This window comes from Anomaloglossus baeobatrachus, chromosome 6, assembly GCF_048569485.1.
Source record: "Anomaloglossus baeobatrachus isolate aAnoBae1 chromosome 6, aAnoBae1.hap1, whole genome shotgun sequence".
Lineage (NCBI taxonomy): Eukaryota > Metazoa > Chordata > Amphibia > Anura > Aromobatidae > Anomaloglossus > Anomaloglossus baeobatrachus.
This window is the reverse complement of record NC_134358.1, coordinates 165,808,011-165,827,092: the sequence shown is the minus strand read 5'-3', so window position 1 is coordinate 165,827,092 and position 19,082 is coordinate 165,808,011. Positions and strand designations below refer to the sequence as shown.

General features: G+C 41.8%; 1 protein-coding gene across 5 annotated transcripts in view; it reads left to right on the top strand.

Moving 5' to 3' along the window:
- Nucleotides 1–19,082, top strand: part of GREB1L (GREB1 like retinoic acid receptor coactivator) — a 191,311-nt gene that overhangs the window by 90,687 nt on the left and 81,542 nt on the right. For all 5 annotated transcript variants that reach the window (XM_075314467.1, XM_075314466.1, XM_075314470.1 and 2 more), the window contains one exon: nucleotides 5,553–5,627. The gene's annotated coding sequence lies outside the window, so the exon portion shown is untranslated. The remainder of the gene's footprint in view (nucleotides 1–5,552; nucleotides 5,628–19,082) is intronic.

The window sequence follows — 19,082 nt, the reverse complement described above, 5'->3', positions numbered from 1 at the left end:
TATTTTTATATTTTCCAATACATTTAACTTTTCTGGTTATTTCACTCAAAGCTTCTAGCCTTTCATATACCAATGTAAAATTAAAATGTTTGTGTTAGCTATTTGTCCTTTTTAATGAAATGGGCAATCTATTTTAATGCTTGATATCGTGTGGGTGGCAAATATTAGTGCAAAGTCTCATTGAAACAAGATCTAAGCGGTTCATAAAACAAATAAAACAAATGATCAGTAACCAGTCAGTGTAAATACTGGTGAACGCGTCAGGAACAACAAAGGAAGACCCTGCATTTAGGGGGATGTGTTTTCTGAATGAAGGGATGTGGCCCACGGCTTAAGGTCTTTCTGTATGTCTTAAGATTTTACTAAATACAATCAACTTCACGATTAGGTGAAGTGTGTGGCACGTATCAAGGAGGTAAAATGCTTATTTAGGTTCATGAATGGCAAGATTGGATTACGTTTGTAGCGGATTTGCAATCATTATGGAGCCTATGAAAGCCCACTGTTTTCTGAAAAGTAATATACTTTTGACCTTGTTGGCCATCTGTGACTGTGCTCGGTGGTGAGGCTGGAGCCCCCCACACATGGCAGAATGCAAGTCTACAGAGAATTGTACAAATGGATTGTCTTGTTTTATTTGTGGAATTGATTTAAGTGGTGAATGGATGCAGCTGAAATGAGCGTCTTATATTATTCATAACGTGTATACTGTATATAGAGTAGAATTGTAAAGTTTTATTAAAGGAAATTTGAGTAGGTTTTACCCCCCATTTAATACAGTGCTGAATTTGTCGTTAAACGCTGATTTATGACAAACCCAATGTAGAGAAAAAATTGCTAGAATAAATGTAAAATCTGAATTTGTCTTCTCTTGCTGCATATTTTAGTTAGTTTGGCTAGTCAGAATGGCATGCACTTCATGCTGAGCAGCACAGCCAGTCGATCTAAAGTCCATAGAGGTGTAGTTTAATCTTGATAGTGCACCTCTTCCTTCTCTCTTCCTTCTGAATCACATGAATGTCTGGCAGGAGCTGTGACTTGGGTAGATCACTGTATACTTGATGTGCCACTGCCGTGGCGTCACACTGCAAAGTTTGACCGGCCAAGTGGGCAGCATTGTGGCTCAGGGGTTAGCAATGCAGTCTTTTAGCTGTGGGGTCCTGGGTTCAAATCTCACAAAGAACCACATCTGTTAGAGCTGGTTCACACTAAGGCTATGTGCGCACTAGGCGTTTTTGCCGCGTTTTTAGCGGCGTTTTTTACCGCGTTTTTGTGCTGAAAACGCAGTGACATTGCTTCCCCAGCAATGTCAATGGGTTTTCAGAAGTGCTGTCCTCACACAGCGTTTTTTTTTAGCTGCGTTTTTGTGGTGACCACAAAAACGCAGCATGTCAATTATTTCTGCGTTTTCCACTGCGTTTTTCACTCATTGAATTCAATGAGATGTTAAAAACGCAATGAATAACGCATATAGCCGCGTTTCTATGACTAAAAACGCAGCTATAAACGCAAGGGGTGGGTACTACAGTGACGTGTACAGGAAGAGGATTCCTTCTGTTGGTAAACACAGAAGCATGAATCCTCCCTGTACCGTCACCGCTGCCTCCACCTCCCGTCCTGCGCATGTCAGCTCCGTGCGGCGCCATGTCTGGGCGGGAGGTGGAGGCAGCGGCGAAAACCAAAGTGAACAGTAGAAAAAAAAAATGTCATATACTCACCTGTCCGCAGGGTCCCGGTGCCATGCCCGCTCCCAGCTCCTCCCGGTCCCGCCGCTCTGGCTGTGTGCAGTCTCCCCGGGGCAGAACCTTGCTTGCAGGACCTGGCGGTGGATCACCTGATGCAGTCACCTGACGCATCAGCTGATCGTAGTCTCGCCGGCTTTTTCGCGCCCGGCCGGCTATCAGCTGATCCTGCCGTCAGGGGACTTCATCAGCTGATTACCGGCAGCTCCGGCAGCGATCGTATAGGATCATACTCCTGTCCAATCGATCGCTCCAGGAGCTGCCGGTAATCACCACAGCACATAAGTGAGTATTATTTTTTTTTTTTTTTCTACTGATGCATCAGCTGATTGTATAATCGGCTTTTATACAATCAGCTGATGTGTGATGGGATTCAGGCACTTGATCCTGACACATCATCTGATCGCTTTGCCTTACAGCAAACCGATCAGATGATATTGGATCCTGATTGGACGGCGCGGGACCCTGACCCAGGATTACTGCGGAGGGGGGTTTATTTCAATAAAGATGGAGTCACTAATTGTGTTGTGTTTTATTTCTAATAAAAATATTTTTCTCTGTGTTGTGTTTTTTTTTTTATCATTACTAGAAATTCATGGTGGCCATGTCTAATATTGGCGTGACACCATGAATTTCGGGCTTAGGGCCAGCTATACAGCTAGCCCTAACCCCATTATTACCTAGCTAGCCACCCGGCTTCAGGGCAGCTGGAAGAGTTGGATACAGCGCCAGAAGATGGCGCTTCTATGAAAGCGCCATTTTCTGGGGTGGCTGCGGACTGCAATTCGCAGTGGGGGTGCCCAGAAAGCATGGGCACCCTGCACTGTGGATTCCAATCCCCAGCTGCCTAGTTGTACCCGGCTGGACTCAAAAATTAGGCGAAGCCCACGTCATTTTTTTTTTTAATTATTTCATGAAATAATTAAAAAAAAAAGGGCTTCTCTATATTTTTGGTTCCCAGCCGGGTACAAATAGGCAGCTGGGGGTTGGGGGCAGCCCGTACCTGCCTGCTGTACCCGGCTAGCATACAAAAATATGGCGAAGCCCACGTCATTTTTTTTTTCTTTTTGGGCAAAAAACTGCATACAGTCCTGGATGGAGGATGCTGAGACTTGTAGTTCTGCAGCTGCTGTCTGCTCTCCTGCATACACTAGTGAATGGAGGATGCTGAGACTTGTAGTTCTGCAGCTGCTGTCTGCTCTCCTGCATACACTAGTGAATGGAGGATGCTGAGACTTGTAGTTCTGCAGCTGCTGTCTGCTCTCCTCCATACACTAGTGAATGGAGGATGCTGAGACTTGTAGTTCTGCAGCTGCTGTCTGCTCTCCTGCATACACTAGTTCTGCAGCTGTCTGCTCTCCTGCATACAATGAACATTTTGAAGAAGGAAATGACATCAGACCTTTTTTTTTTTTTTTTTCATCAACAATCTTAAATGGCATTGTGCACTGATTAAAAACGCACCAAATCGCGGCAAAAACGCATGCGTTTTTGCCGCGTTTTTTTAGCCGCGGGTGCGTTTTTTAGACAAAAACGCACATAAAAACGCAGCGTGAAAAAAACGCCTAGTGCGCACATACCCTCAGCGACAGCGACAACGAGGTCGCTGTTACGTCACCATTTTCTGTGACGTAACAGCGACCTTGTAAGTCGCTGTTAGGATCGCTGCTTAGCTGTCAAACACAGCAGCCGAAGCAGCGATCATAACCGCGAGAGCAGGGAGCCGCGCACACTGCTTAGCGCTGGCTCTTTGCTCTCCTAGCTACAGTACACATTGGGTTAATTAACCCGATGTGTACTGCAGCTACATGTGCAGAGAGCCGGAGCCGGCAGCACAGGCAGCATGAGAGCTGCGGAGGCTGGTAACTAAGGTTAATATCTGGTAACCACCTTGGTTACCCGATGCTTACCCTGGTTACAGCTTACCGCAGGCTGCCAGATGCCGGCTCCTGCTCCCTGCTCACTTCATTTCGTCGCTCTCTCGCTGTCACACACAGCGATCTGTGTGTCACAGCGTGAGAGCGCCTTTGAAGAAAACGAACCAGGGCTGTGTGTAACGAGCAGCGATCTCGCAGCAGGGGCCAGATCGCTGCTCAGTGTCACACAGAGCGAGATCGCTAATGAGGTCACTGTTGCGTCACCAAAACCGTGCCGTAGCAGCGATTTCGGTAGCGATCTCGCGATGTGTGAAGCACCCCTTAGGAGTTTGTATGTTGTCCTCATGTTTGTTTTGTTTTTCCTCCCAGATTTCCTCCAAAGACACTGAAAGGGAATTTGGATTGTGAACCCGAATGGGGACAGTGATAATCATATCTGTAGAGCGTGGTAGAATTAATAGCGCTATGTAAGGAAGTAAAGTAAATAAATTCCCTCAATAGGATATATATAGTGATGATCTGGGAGGTAAACATATACAGTGAATTTCTCTGTGCCATCAATTGCTGGCCCAGCACTAGGGATGAGCAGACCCGTGGATGTCTGGGTTCGGCCAGACTATAGTTAAAAGTTCAGTTCAGGACCCGAACTTGACCCTGAACCCCATACAAGTCAATGAGATCCCAAACTTTGGCTGTAAAATCATTGCAATAAAAACTAGGGGGCTACAAAATGGAGGGAAGAGTAGAACAATTGCCCTGCAAAACTGGAAAAAAAAAAAAAAGTGGGGTCCCCTCTATTTTTCATAACCAGTGTAGGTAACGCAGGCAGCTGGGGCTTGTATTATCAGGCTGAGATGGATATTTGACTCTACCCGACCTAAAAATTGCCAGCAGCAGGTACGGGCTGCTGTCGGGGGTAATACTTATTAACAGCTGAAATCAAACCCAGGGGTTAGTAATGAAGAGGCGTCTATCAGACATACTCATTACTAACCTGGTAAATCTTACAAATGTTCCCTTGCTTTTTACTGTGTAATGTCTGATCGTACAGGGATATGGTCTGATCATGCCACATCTCCTGGCCGGGGTGGAAGTAAAAAGTATATCCGTACATTACAGGAACACAAATTTTATTTGAGGTAAAACATTTTTTTGGAACAGACAGGGAAATTCTTTACCTCACACAACAATCTGCTATGATCCCATGCTGTTGTGTGTGTATGTATACTCTTCCTCTCTGGCCAGAAGCTGTGGTATGATCAGACAATGTCACTGTACAGTCAGACACAGTCATTACACAGTATGTACCATGGACACATTGAAAATTATTTCAGCACAGGGGTTTTTTTTTTGTTTTTGTTTGTTTGTTTTTTTTTTTTTACACATCCATTTGTGGAAATAGGTTTTCAAGTTCTGTTGATTAAAATTAATTTTGTGGGAAAACTAAATTAACGTTGGGGTTGCAAGAAATTCAAATCTAATGACAAATGTTCCACTGTAAATGGTCAATATAGGTAAATCCTGCTATAGAATGCCCTTTATTTAGGCTTGTGATTTAACTTGTGTTGAGTGTTTTGCCGTCATAAACCACTGTGGTTGTGTTTTGGTTTGTTTTGTTTTTTGTTTTTTTCTTGTTCTTCACTAAATGTCAAGTAAGGCTTTGGGTTGTTCACTGTCACAATAATTTGGGAAGGGGCAACTTTGTGCATCAAAACATACATTCAGACCAAGAGAGCTTCTGAATGTAGTCGTTGGGCTTCTATAATCTTTCTTAACCTAACAGTATCTCTTTTGGAAAATTTAGGTAATTTAAAACTTGTATTTCCTTACTGAATTAAACAAAAAATGAAAAATATATATTTTTACAAGTGGGATTGTGCTCATTTTAATATATTGCTTTTTTTTTTTTTTTTTTTTTTTTTTTTTTTTTTAGGGTTTGGTGAATTGCCCTTTATCCTCTATGAACTGGTAATCATGGCTTTGATTTAGTTCAACTGAAATTACAAAGGTAGGTAACATAGGTGAGCTTCTGTCTTTTGTATACCCTTAGAGCTATATTTACCCATCCAAGATGTAAGCGAATGTCAGTAGTAGGTACAGAATTGAGGACAAATCTTTCCTGTGTTTTTTGGGGTTTTTTTGTATTGTAAAAATAACATCACTCTTTGTAATTCAGATATAAGGTGGTCATGATTGTGATTTGTCCTCTTTAATGCTGCATCAAATAATTAATAGAAATAAGAAGGTATAGAAATTTTGGCCAGTGACTGAATCTTTGTGATTTCAGCTCTGCTTGACACTAATTTTTTATTTTAAAAAGAAAAAACTGAGATGCAATTGAAGTGCAGACTTTCAGATCTATTTAGAGCGGGGGTGAACAAAAATATGCTCTGAAACGTTTAGTAAATTAACCTATTTTTGTACGAAGCTGCCTCATTTTAGGAGCTCAAAAGTCGCTTGAAAAATCTTTACCATCAATAAAATGTTAATTTTTAACACTAGAACTACTGAAGTCATTTTGACTACTTTGCACCGTGTATTTCTATATAGGTGTCACGAGTCCAGTAGTTCTAGTGTTAATACTTTGTAGAGAATCCTTTAAATGTACGCCCCTTACCGTTTGGCATTTTTCATGTTTTCCTTTGTTTTTTTTTTTGCCATCATTCTGGTCCTCCTGCATCATCTTGTGACTTTAACTTCTCACTGGTCAGCAGTCAGAATGCGTCACAAGCTCACAATACAACTCTGAGATGGAGAATGAGGCTGCCGTAGAGTTGTATTGCTTTGTGACTTCCAGCATGCTCCATGAAACAATGGAGCTACCGGTTGGTCACCAATGGCTGGAGATCAGCAGGAGCAGTGGTTTTAGAAGGTGAAGCCTCTGGAATGCGAGTATAATACTAGGAGCAATGGACTTAAATTCAAAGCACCACTCCAGCGGGGTAGTTAAAAAAAAAAAAAACCCACACACAAGCTGGAGTGGTGCTTCAAGCACGTTAAATGCATGCTCAATGAGGTTGAGATCTTTTGATTGACTCTGCGATAGCCAAATATTCCACTTCTTTGTCTTTAAACTCCTGGATTGATTTCAGTTTTTGGGTCACTGTCCAGCTACACTGTGAAGCGCCATCCAATCAACCTTGCTGCATGTGATTCAATCTGAGTAGAAAGTCTAGCCCTGTACACTTCAGAATTCATCCGGCTGCTTCTGTCTTCAGTCAAATCATCAATAAATAAACTCTAGTGCTGCAGGGCCTTTGGAAGCCATACATGCCCCGCCATCACACTGCCTGTTTTAGGGTATGTGCGCACGTTGCTTTTTACCTGCTTTTTTGCTGCTTTTTCTTCTGCGCTGTTTAATGCCAAAATGGATGTGTTCTTCTATTCAAGCAAAGTCTATGGGAATTTGGGTTTCTTGTTCACACTATGTTGTTCAAAATGCTGCCTTTTTGTGGCAGAACTTTGGTCAAAAACTCAGCTTTTCAAAGAAGCAACATGTCAATTGTTTTTGCCATTTGGGTTTTGCACTGCAAAGCTGAGTTTTTGACCAAAGTTCTGCCACAAAAAGGCAGCATTTTGAACAACATAGTGTGAACAAGAAACCCAAATTCCCATAGACTTTGCTTGAATAGAAGAACACATCCATTTTGGCATTAAACAGCGCAGAAGAAAAAGCAGCAAAAAAGCAGGTAAAAAGCAACGTGCGCACATACCCTTACAGAGTAAGTGGTGTGTTTTGGATCACAAGCTGTTCCAAGCCTTCTAAACACATTTCTTCTTCCCATCATTCTCGTACAGGTTTATTTTCATTTTGATCTGTCCAAAGAATGCTTTTCCAAAACTGGGCTGACGACTTTAAGTTGTGGTTTTTTTTTTTTTATTTTTTTATTTTTATTTGGGCAGTCTAATGTGGCCTTTCAATTTTTAAGGCTGATTTTAATTGTGAGCAATCTGTATTTGCTCCTTTTTGAAGTCTTCTCTTTATGGTAGACTGATACTGAATCACCTACTTTCTGCTGAATGTTCTTCACTTTGTGGCTGTTTTTTTTGATCACTGTTGTCACTGACCACTGTCTTCTGTGAACTTCCAGGCATTTTTATTTTTGATCCATGTACCAAACTGTTGATTTGGTAATTCCTAGCATTTCTACTTTCCCTCTGATGGATTCCTTCCTTTTTTTTTTTTTTTTTGCCTAATAATGGTCTGTTTCTTTTCTCTTGAGAGCTCTTTTGACCACATATTGTGAGTTAACATTAAAATGGTTGTCCACTATATTGACATTGATGGGCTATCCTTAGGATAGATTATTAATGTCTGATCAGCCGAGTCAGATACCTTGCACCCCTCACCGCTCAGCTGTTCTCGGTCCCGGCAGCAGGCAGCCGGAAATGCTTAGTTCCGGAGCTCAGTCTTCTGATCGTAGCCGAGGCCAGGTACTACACATCTGCCTTTTATTGATTAGAATAGGAGGTGGATGTGTTGTACCTTGCCGCGGCCGCTATGAGAAGACTGAGCAGCTCCGGAACTGATCATTTCCGGCTGCCAATGCTGAGAAAAGCTGATCGGCGGGGTTAGTGTGTCAGACCCCGGACGTTTTGACATTGATGACCTATCCTAAGGCTAGGCCAGCAATGTCAAAGTAGTGGATAAGTGCTTTAATGGCTTCCAAATGTAACATCTAGAATCTGCTCCAGAACTTCTTACCTGCTTAATTGATGATGGGATTACTGAGGGAAATAGCCCATGCAGCCCATTAAAAAGCTTTTGAGAATTGTCCAATTACTTTTGGTCTCTCTGAATTAAATAGCTGTAATTTCTAAACCCTTACTCCAATTAGGAAGTGAGCACCTTGAAATTAAACCGGAGTCTGCACTTTAAGCCTATATTGATTTATATGGGGAGATAAGGTATGCACACCAGTGACTATGTAAGGGGAATACATGGAATAGCAGAAACTGCTGTGTGAATACTGACTTGAAAAATCCAATAGCTATATGAAGAGTGAAAATGTGAAAAATGGAATCTGCATTACTGCCATGAACATATGAATCAAGAGAAATTTAGCTACTGAATTGATCAATGCAATAGAGCCCCAACACTACGCCAAAGTATTTCTCTACGTTGTTATTGTTAGTAGTTTTTCGTTTGTGAACCCTCCCCACCACACCTATTGCCAATCCATATAATACGCATAAATAGCCTGGGTCTCAGCTTCCCATACACGGTAAGTTTTTTAACTGCATGAGAGGACACACACAAGCTAGGGACCCCAACGTAGAGAAATACTTTGGCGTAGTGTTGGGGCTCTATTGTATTGATCACTGGTGCGTGATTGCGACATTGAAGTAAAAGCAACAAAGCTGATATACTAAGCAGCTACAAAGTGTGTGGACCAGTGTAATCCATGAGGTTGATGCAGCTGATGGATGATGGTGTTTTACACTTGCCAATTTTAAGACCCCCTATTCATTCCTTCCTGAATGATGCATATGCAAAGGCTGACCACTCCTGTGCTTTCCATGAAAGGGCTACTGCCACACACTTTTGGCAGCGCCTAGTCTCCAGGGAGAACAAAATCCATTAAAATTCAAAAAGCTGGATTCTTCCTCCCCCTTCCACCAAACATCAGTCACTCTAGTGTGGGTGGGGGCCTTTTCTCATCTATCAGATGATCATGTTGAAATTGACAGGTTCTTTGGACTTCAGTCTAAAGTACATTAATATTGACTATTCAGATACGTCATTAATTTTAAATGTGATTGATAGACTTTAGGGGTTACCCACAAGAAGTACAGATCATCAGGTTTCAGAATTAAAGTCTATACAAATCAGACTAAATAAAGTAGGTAAAACATGACTTTTGTCCATTGTATGTGTATCTATTCCTTCTGCTCTCCTTGGAAATGTGCTACCGCCAGAGATGTCTGGCAGCGGCTTTTCCTCTTCTCGTTGAACACTCGTAAATGCTTGGCCACATATTCATATATGTATGTGTCACATGAATACGTGTCCAAGCATTTACGAGTGTTCAACGGAGGAGTCAGGAGAGATGGTAGTTACTGTCTATGGTGTAATGGCACCTTAACCATTTCAAACAGCCACCATAATGTTCTGTATGACCAAAGCGGTTTTGTAGTCCAATATAAGGCTTTTAGATTGGAAAAATAATTTTTGAATGTGCTGCAAATGAGCCCAAACTATTTGCTTCTCCCATGTTATATTTGCTTCAAATCTTCTAAAAGCATTAACCTGACTTGATTGACATCCACAAAGACATGATAAGGCTATGTGCGCACGTTGCGTAAAAACATGCAGTTACGCTGCGCTTTGTAGCGCAGCGTAACTGCATGCGTCCTGCGGCCCATGCACAGTCTATGGAGATTGTGCAGGGGCCGTGCGCACGTGGCGTCTAAGAGCGCAGCGCTTCGGCTACTGCCGAAGCGCTGCGCAAAAAGAAGTGACATGTCACTTCTTTCCTGCGCTTTGCCGGCAGCTCCTGCTCTGTCTATGGCAGGAGCTGCAGGCAGAGCGCATGGAATCGGCGCTCACTACGGACATTTCTGCAGCGATCTAAAGCGCACATGTGCTCTTCAGATCGCTGCAGAAATTTCTGCAGGGCTTGTACGCAACGTGCGCACATAGCCTAAAGCTGCAAAATTTGGCATATCTAGCTTACTTGTGAATACAGAGTTAAATCTTGGTGTATCATGCCACATCTCCTGGGCAGGGGAGGACTCAAGAGTATACAGACATTACAGCATGGGATTGCAGCTGATTTCTTTTTGTGAGGTAAAGCATTCCCGTATGCTTCTTCTTTTCTTCCCCCCCCCCCCCAATATATAAACAGGCAGAAAAATGCTTTACATCGCAATAAGAATCCGCTATGATCCTGTTTTGTCATATCTGTATACTCTTGCTTTCTCCCCTGCGGAGATGTGGTATGATCAGTCCATGTCCCTGCATGGTCAGACATGGCCATTACACAGTACATAGCAGTGACACACATGTAAGATTATCTCAGCACAGGAACATTTTATATAAACGCATCCAATTGTAGAAATGTATTATATTTCCAAGATCTATAGATTTAAAATTAACTTTGTGAGAAAAACCCCTTTGGTTCCCTTTAATCAGCTGGATTTTCGTATATAAGCTAAACCCAGTGCCATACTGGCACCATCAGGCTGAGTCTATACATACCTGTAGTGGTCAGCTCGGATGTTTAGGTATTGAAACCCAGGAAAGTAAAGTTTATAAAATCGGCAGCTTCTTGAGTGACAGCAGCTGAGGATCAGATAATATCTGGGGGGTATGCATACTTATCCCCATCCCCTGTTATAATTAGCATAAGCATATTTATATAAATATATATATATATATATATATATATATATATACACATACATACATACATACATACATACATACATACATACATACATACATACATACATACATACATACAGCATATTATGGGGTTTTTTTTTATTTCAAAATCTAAACATCTGAGCTGCCCACTACAGGTATGTATAGAATCAGCCTGATAGTGCTAGTATAGCACTGGCTTTAGCTTATATACGAAGATCCTGCTGATTGGATCCCTTTGAAGTTTCATTTAACTCTGTCAATTCTTTCTGTAAAAATGTCATACTGCTGATTTTATATAAGGAATATTAGAAAAACAACGAAATAAAAATATACACTTAAGAAATCACTGTTCCTCTTTAATAGTTTTGTTTACTGGCAGCAGTTCTTCTTGCATAATCTTCTGAACATGATCACTCTGTCCTTGGGTCACATTCATCCTTGAATTGCAGATTTACAAGTGGATGTTTGTTTGGTTGTGGACAAGAAGTCTGTAAAATCCAAACAAGGTGTATATGTCTTAATGAGACTTGAGTGTCTGTGTTGTCGAGTCCACTGGTCTTCGGCGCGCTGCATCTATCTATATACTTTTGCTTATATTGAAAAAATAGGGATCACAAGGTTTAAAGAAAAACAAAGAAAAAAAACCCTTTAGTTTAGTCTTTAGCGTTACACGATAGACAAAGCAACCTTTCCCGTGATACCCTGCTTGACGCAAAGGGCAAGTTCATTTTGGAAATAAAGGTTTCAGATTAACATATTTGAACCTTGAGACTTTTGGCATGTCTGTGTATGTTTTAATAATTACAATAGTCTGAAAGTTGCATTCACCTAGGTTTACTGTTACTTGGCTTATGAGTGTAAAAGGAAAGTAAAAGTGACCATACACCTCATTTAACCAGTTCCTATTCCTCCCAAGTAGTCGTTCTTTGAATAGAAGTGAGATAGTAGTATTACTATTGCTATTGATTTTATATAGTGCCAGCATATTCCACATCACTGATATTGCATAATAAACTGCATAGATGTAGACAGGAAAAAAAGAGTAACTCTAGGATCTTGCTTTCACCTGTGCTGACGCTATATAAACAGCATGGTTTTCAATACCATTTACACTGCCCCTGGAAAAAGCACCTTAGCGAAACGATCGTTGGGGGACCGCCCCTGCCACTCACCGTGACCACACATCTCTTCAGGTAAACTTTGAACCTTTACAAAGATTCTTTTTCTTGGTTGCTCCTCATCTTCATGTTATTGCCCCTCTTATACATGGGTCTCTAGTATATCACCAAGCTTTCCCTGCTATCTAACATAGCTTCAGTTTATATTTATCATCAGCCACTGCTCTTTTTATGATTGAATAATACTTATAATATCCAGCTATGTTATAGACATGGTGTCAACCACTTTAAATTGCTTCATATCTATTTAATTTATATGCTGAATCAGCCCTTGAGCTGGCATTATAACTGTTGCTCCTCTGATAGTTCATCTATTTGACCCCATATGCCTGACAATTGTTTTGGCCTTCACTCTCATAATAGGAGTTATGCAATTTTTTATGAGGACACGTTGATATGTCTTTGAATTATGCTATATTTGTAATATATGGGATTGTAATTTCATAGTCCTAGTTGTGTGGTCACGCTGCCTGGGAGGGGGTTTTTATTTATTTTTTTTTCCTGTCTAGATCTGCGCAGGTTATTATGCAATTCTGCTGTCATTGTCATTATACCTGAGCGACATGTTTTTTTAACTTTTACTACTTGCATATTTTTAAATAAAAAAATAAACTGATATTTATCAATAAAATCAAATATATTTCATTATAATTTTTTTGGTTTTCTTTCTTCCTTCCTCCTCTTCATATCATGTTTATTGAAGAACATACCCACCCAAGGGCCACTATTTAGTGGTACGTTGGTGGATTATTGTTGTGTTATGACCCCTTTTGCATTGTGTTTAATATTCCACATCCCTGTACAATTTAAGCAGGGACATGTACAGATAAGTCATTACAGAGTAACCTCTAGTTCAACAGTTACAGGAGGAGTAGGGCCTGCCTATAATCTATAAGGAAAAACGGGGGCACAATAGATTTAAAGCGAACTTGTTTGTCCCCTTTAAGCTGCTGCCACCACCAGTGGGCCCTTATATAAAGTATTCTGGAGTGCTGTATATAAGAGCACAGGCTGCTGTGTATAATGTAAAAAACAACTTTTATTATACTCAGCTGCAACATGGTCTACTCCGATAGGCATTGTTCCTATCTTCTTGCGATCTCCGTCCTCCTGCCCTGCTCCATGTATATGATGCATCTAGCATCATCCACACAGAATTCCTCATTGTTCTCCTGCGCATGCGCACTTCTCTCTGCCCTGCTGAGGACAGAGCAAAGTATTGTCAAGCAGCTCCAGAAAGGAAAAAGACCGCACTCGTCCGCTGTGCAGAAATCCTTTTTATTAGAACATGTGCAGGTTAAAAAGCAGGAGGAGAACTAGGTGCAGGTTCCTCGCAACGACGGCAGTTTCGCCTGTAAATTAGGCTTCGACTGGTCCACCAGTGGAACCTGCGGTGGACCAGTCTAAGCCTAATTTACAGGCGAAACGGCCGTCGTCCCTTGCGAGGAACCTGCACCTAGTTCTCCTCCAGCCTTTTAACCTGCACATGTTCTAATAAAAAGAATTTCTGCTTAGCAGACGAGTGCAGTCTTTTTCCTTTCTGGAGCTGCTTGGATTTACCCCCTGTTTGTGGACGGGCACCCCGCATCCGACAGACATTGCAAGTTGGAGCCACACTCCTAGCGCACATGCGATTCCGCAAGGTAACACTCAGTGGTGCGGGACTATTCTCTCTATATTTGAGCAAAGTATTGTAATGGGTATGCGAGGGCAGTCTTTGACCTTTCCCCGCTGCAGAGAGCAGGGCGCAGGAGTGCAATGGAGGATGTAGGACGCATCCTCCACACAAAGCAAGGAGTACGATGATTGCTAAAAACGAGCAGGCGCTGGGACAAGACCAGCATCACCCACCGGACCACGCTGCAGGCAAGTATAATAAAAGCTGTTTTTTACTTTCCACAGATCGGCCTTAGCATTTATATACAGTATTCTAGAATGCTTTATTAACATAAGAGCTTACTGGTGGTGGCTGCAACTTATAAGGGGACAAATCTGGCGACAGGTTCCCTTTCTTAAAGTACCTGTCATGTATAGTCCAGTCATAACTACTATGATGGCGGTTTTCATATAAAGCTATAGGAGCCAAGTGCTATTAGGAGCATGAAGGACGTGGACACCAGATTGAGTAAAAATTAGAAGGGAGAACAGGCAAAAGTTAATTAGTCAAGTTGTTTGCCTAAAGAGATTGTGGTTTTTTTTTTTTTTTGGTTTTTTTTTAAACCCCTCTTAAAATGTGGGGGCTAGGTATTAGTTGGATTGTCCACGGTATTGCATTCCAGAAAACTAGTGCAGCACGAGTTAAGTCTTGGAGACTGAAGTAGAAAAATCTGATTTATAGATTATATTTGTTTTATATCCGTTGCAGAATAAATGAGTAGGGTGATAGACAGATGTTGTAATGTAGTATACTGCCAACCGCTAAGTATGGCCATAATAAACGATAACTATATTTTGCAATTTTTCTCCTGAGCGGACTGTTGACTCTAAGCCTCTTTCGCCCTCCAACCTCTCCACCATCACATCTTCATAGATTTGTTTAGGCCTTGGCTGTGGCTGTAATTTGATTCCTCACTGAAGACAGATCTGACTAGTTTTATTTTACTCACTTATATAGCACCATTAATTCCACAGCGCTTTACTGGCCATCATTGGTGTGACTACTATTCCCAATTCCCAGGGTATATTTGAAGTATGGGGGGAAATCCATGTAAAATGGTGAGAACATGAAAGCTCCTCGCAGATGTTGTCCTTGGTGGGGAGTAAACACAAGGACTACAGTTCTGCAAAGCAACAGTGCAAATGACTGAGCAATTTGAGTGCAAGATCAGTACGTACTGGACATGTTGACAGCGTGGCAAGACACATTTTTCTGTAATAGTTACAGTACAACATTTCCGGTCTTTGATTGTACAAAGCAACTTGTGTTCGCTAGTGATGGTGACTTTTATGGAAATTAAACGGGGCAAATTATATATATATATGTGTGTGTATGTATATATGTGTGTATGTATATATGTGTGTAATATTATAATATAATATAATAGAGATTATATATATATATATATATATATATATATATATATATATATATATATATATATATATATATATATATATATAATCTATCTCTATTATATTATAATATTACACACATATACATACACACATATATACATATATACATACACACATATATACATATATACATACACACATATATACATACACACATATATACATACACACACACACATATATATATATATATATATATATATATATATATATATATATATATATATATATATATATATATATATATATATATATATATAATCTGTGCTGCACATTTACTACCTATTTATACAGGACCGTGTACTTTAATGATCATGTTTATGCTGGAATAAAACTCATAGCATCTAAAGAACAAGAGCTTTGCTCATGCGTCTTGTGACTGCCTGTATTCTTATGCTGGGTTCACACATAGCGACGCAGCAGCAATCACGACAGGCAACCTGACCATATCAGGATCGCTGCTGCGTCGTTACATGGTCGCTGGTGAGCTGTCAAACAGGCAGATCTCACCCAATGACCAGCCCCCACCCAGCAGCGACGGGTGGAAGCTGTGCTGCGCGTGGTAACTAAGGTAAATATCGGGTAACCAAGGGCTTGGTTACCTGATATTTACATTGGTTACCAGCGCACACCGCTTAGCGCTGGCTCCCTGCACACCAGAGTACACATCGGGTTAATAAGCAAACTCTTGCTTATTTACCCGATGTGTACTCTGGCGTGCAGGGAGCAGGCTGCGTGAGAGCGGCAGACGCTGGTAACGAAGGTAAATATCGGGTAACCAAAGAAAGGGCTTCCCTTGGTTACCCAATGTTTACCTTGGTTACAGCTTACCGCAGGCTGCCAGAAGCCGGCTCCTGCTCCCTGCTCACTTCAGTTCGTCGCTCTCTCGCTGTCACACACAGCGATGTGTGCTTCACAGCGGGACAGCAACGAGCAAAAAATGAAGCAGGACATTCAGCAACGAGCGGCGACCTCACAGCAGGGACCAGCTCGTTGCTGGATGGCACACACGGTGACAGCGACGGGATGTCGCTGCTACGTCACAGAAACTGGTGACGTAGCAGCGACTTCGTTGTCGCTGTGTGTGACACCACCTTTAGACGAGACGATATTAGAACACTCGTATGTTCTACAATTGTGGCCCATTTAGATGAGCCAATAATCAGTTACACCAAACTATTTTTTTGGGGGGGAAATGCTATTAAATGTGTTTGTACTCTTTTTAGGAACTTGATAATAAAATTTAAACTGAATACTCTCCTGAATGTGTAACTGTCCTTCTGCAAATGGATTTATACCAATAGTTTGCTTTAATTACTTCTGTTTGAAAACATTTTATAATCTTGATTTATGACCACATGAAAGTTTAACCTTAATCTGGCCTTAAATCACCTTTACAGATGTTCCAGAGACGGTAGATCAGGGTTTCTGCCCGTACCTTAGAATGAGCGCAGTCTAACTTTCTGTAAATACATAGCTGGCTACCGTGTGAGCTGAGACATATAGAGGGTATAGAAATGTAACTGTTTTTATATATGTTAAAACCTTACTGTAAAGTTTTTTTTGTTTTTTTTTTTGGTTTTTTTTTTGACATATAATTGTTAAAGGTATTCAAATTGTCTCCTTCCTCTCTGAAGAGACAAACTCTAGCGCCACCTATTGGAAGTAGCAATCCTAAAAGTCAAAAGTTGCCCTTTAACGAGCCTTTTCATATGACTTAGGGGTGCTTTACACGTTGCGACATAGCTACCGATATATCGTCGGGGGTCACGTCGCTGGTGACGCACATCCAGCGCCGGTAGCGACATTGCAATGTGTAAATCCTAGGTGCGACGATGTACGAGCACAGAAGCGTACAATATCGCTGATGTGTGTAATGTCATTCATTTCCATAATGTCTGTTCGACCGCAGGTACGATGTTGTTTGTCGTTCCTGCAGCACCACACATCGCTGTGTGTAAACCCGCAGGAGCAATAAACATCTCCTTACCTGCGTCCCGACGGCAATGCGGAAGGGAGAAGGTGGGCGGGATGTTATGTCCCACTCATCTCCACCCTTCCGCTTCTATTGGCCGGCTGATTAGTGACGTCGCGGTGACGCCGAACGCACCTCCCCCTTGAAGGAGGGATTGTTAGGCAGTCACAGCGACTTCGCCGAGCAGCTATGTGCGTGTGAAGCTACCGTAGCGATAATGTTCGCTACGGCAGCAATTACCACATATAGCATGTGCGACGGGTGTGGGTGCTATCGCGCTCGGCATTGCTAGCGATGTCGCAACGTGTAAAGCCCGCCTTAGGATTTATACCAGATCAGAACCCCAATTTGCAGATATGGTGTTTCGGGGTGATTTGACCCTCGTCAGTGCAAAGTATGGCATCTGATCTGGCTTATGAGAAGCTATAGTGGGGTGTAAGGAGAAAACTTTCTCCTTGCGAGACCTGACAAACCAGTCTGACTGCCAGTGAGGGGTCTTATAGATGTAATGCCCCTCTGGGAAATAGTGGGGTCTAAGGGGAAAACTTTTCTCCTTGCGGAGACCTTACTTATTTCCCAGAGGGGCATTGCAGTTCTAAAACCCTTTCACTGGCAGCCAGACTGGTTTGTCAGGTCTTTGCAAGGAGAAAAGTTTTCCCCTTAGTCCCCACTAAGTTAAAGGTACAAATTTTGGATCCAAAAATCTCACAATTCCTTTAAAGTAATATTTTATGAAGGAAGACTAACCTCCTCCATACAAACTTCCCTCTCAGACATCTTTGTGCTGGGCAAGTTCTCTAGAATGCAATACTCTGGACAATCCAAGTTTAATACTGAATCCCCACATTTCAAGAGTGTAGGCAGGTCCACCACTTCAGCTACTTTCCTGTTCCATGTACAATATAAATGAGTTTAAGGCTCTGTGCGCACGTTGCATTTTTTTTGGGTGCAGTTTGGGTAATCACTATTATTGGATTATCACTACAGGACCAGATTTCACATGCATGCCAGTGAGGCTGATCTGTGTAAGGCTATGTGCCCACGTTGCGTTCTGTCCCTGCAGAAATTTCTGCAGTGATTTGAACAGCACACGTGCACTTCAAATCGCTGCAGAAACACTGCATACTGAAAAGCCGATTTCATGCGCTCTGGATGCAGCCTCTCCAGACAGAGCGGGGGCTGCATGCAAAGCACACGAAAGAATTGACATGTCACTTTTTAGAACGCAGTGCTTCGGCAGCAGCCGAAGCGCTGCGTTCTAATACGACACGTGGGCATGGATTAGGCACAATTTTTCATAGATTGTGCTGGGGGCGCAGGACGCATGCAGTTACTGTGGTGCAGATCGCAGCGTAACTGCATGAAAATACGCTACATGGGCACATAGCCTGACTCTGCCCCGTCACTGATTGGCATCTTGCGGACAATGTACATTGTACACTGGACGCGGCCAGTCATTGGTGTGGATGGGACTATACACAGCTTAGCCATTTGAAAACTGCTACATTTACAAGAGAAAACTAGGGATACTAAAAAAAAAACAATTTGCACACAGCAATCCAGTAAGTGAACAATCGCTCGAATTAGTCTCTCTGCCATTACCTAATGCTGCTCTCAGATTCCATAGTAAAACTTCCCTTTAATTGAAACCCATTTGCTTAAATGTTTCAATATGTATGGATTTAAAGGTGGTTACCACTTCTTTTAAATAAAGAAAATCTTAAGTCTTATGGTTTTATTCTCCATATCATGAAAGAATCAATGTTCTACTTAAATGCATTAATGTATGGCAGTAGACACGCGTGGGTCACTCATTTAAGAGGTTCGGAAGAAAAATGCAGGTTGTGCAGATGACTCTTCAACATT